The sequence below is a fragment of the Triticum aestivum genome, unplaced genomic scaffold (genome assembly GCF_018294505.1).
Source record: "Triticum aestivum cultivar Chinese Spring unplaced genomic scaffold, IWGSC CS RefSeq v2.1 scaffold41312, whole genome shotgun sequence".
NCBI lineage: Eukaryota > Viridiplantae > Streptophyta > Magnoliopsida > Poales > Poaceae > Triticum > Triticum aestivum.
Genome location: NW_025253075.1, coordinates 1 through 1287, shown reverse-complemented (window position 1 = coordinate 1287; position 1287 = coordinate 1). Strand labels below are relative to the sequence as shown.

The 1287-nt window shown below is 47.1% G+C and overlaps 1 long non-coding RNA gene across 1 annotated transcript; it reads right to left on the bottom strand.

Annotated features, from left to right (window-relative positions):
* Positions 1–260: 260 nt before the first annotated feature.
* On the bottom strand, positions 261–1287 carry LOC123177461 (uncharacterized). The gene is made up of 2 exons (XR_006488951.1): positions 1134–1287; positions 261–649 (listed from the first exon to the last, which is right to left on the bottom strand). It is a non-coding gene; the product is annotated as an uncharacterized lncRNA (long non-coding RNA).

Below are 1287 nucleotides of genomic sequence, written 5' to 3'. Positions count from 1 at the left end.
GGCAAGTTCACATCAACATTAAGGTTATGGAGTAGACAGTATTTGTTTTGGCCGGCCAGGGCGCGGTAGAGTATTAATCAATAGTACCGTTGCACTGATCTAGGCGCTGAGTGCACATGGCACGATGTTACATTGATTCATGTGATCACATGCATGCATGCACATGGATCAAGGCCGGCTTAACGTGCATTTGGCTCTTGTACTCGTACCAGACCGCCCCTACTATTTTACTCCGTGCTCGACCGCTGATGACCGTTGCATCCATCGATCTATTGTCTCCCCTGTGTTGGAATTGATCTACGGTTATAACAAACTGAGACAAAGAAGGGGAGGATTTGCATCCCCAGTACATGCCCTGATCGGGGGCATTGACCCAACTTTTGGTTTTGGTCCCTGTCCCCTTCGCACCACTTACAAAATGAGGAGGTCGTACCCCTTGGGGGTAACACACGTACGGGTTAGCACCCGGTTACTCCTAACAGCCGATCCTGAAAGGTTGCTTAAGGGGATCAGAAGACCACCACCACCGCCGGCCACCTCCAGGTCCGTGCCGGCGGCATCCTTCGTGTCTGCTACATCGCCTACTGATGCCCTTCCTCCCGACGATCTTCTCACTGCTGGAGATGCTAAGGTGGAGCCAGGGGCTATCCTGTTAATGGATCAAGATAATCACGGTTAGTAACCACTATTCTGCTTGATGGGTGTTCTAATCAAGAGATCCAGATCCTAGTTATCTTAACTCTAAAGTATTATTGTTAACATTGGTATCTTGAGCCAGTTTGATCTCTGTTTAAGAACTCCAATTAGACTCGGTTTATGTTATTTACTAATCATGGTCTAATTCCTTATGAATTTGAGTAATGTTCATGCATAAATCGCTTCCGCTTACATAATAATGATGATGACATCTGGGTTAAGTGCTAATTGCCCTGACTAATGTTTGCTAATTATGAAATAGCCGAAATTAAATTTTCGCCTAATATATTAGCACTGATTGTGGCCTCGGTTCAGAAAAGGATTCAAATTTTTTTTAAGAAAAGATCCCGAGAAAGAAAAAAAGCAGTTTTTCCCCAAATCCCGAGCACTAGAAGCAAAGAATAAATCCTCAACGTGTTTGGGCTGGGGGTGCTTACCCGCTCCAGATTGGAGATGTTGCCATGTCGCACACACATCATGGACGCCTACGAGCATGGCCACCACGCCATGCGCGTCAACGTCAGTACCTCATGCTGCAGCAGCATCGTTGAAGGCGTGCCATCCGCAGCGGCGGACGAGCCGCAGGTTTAC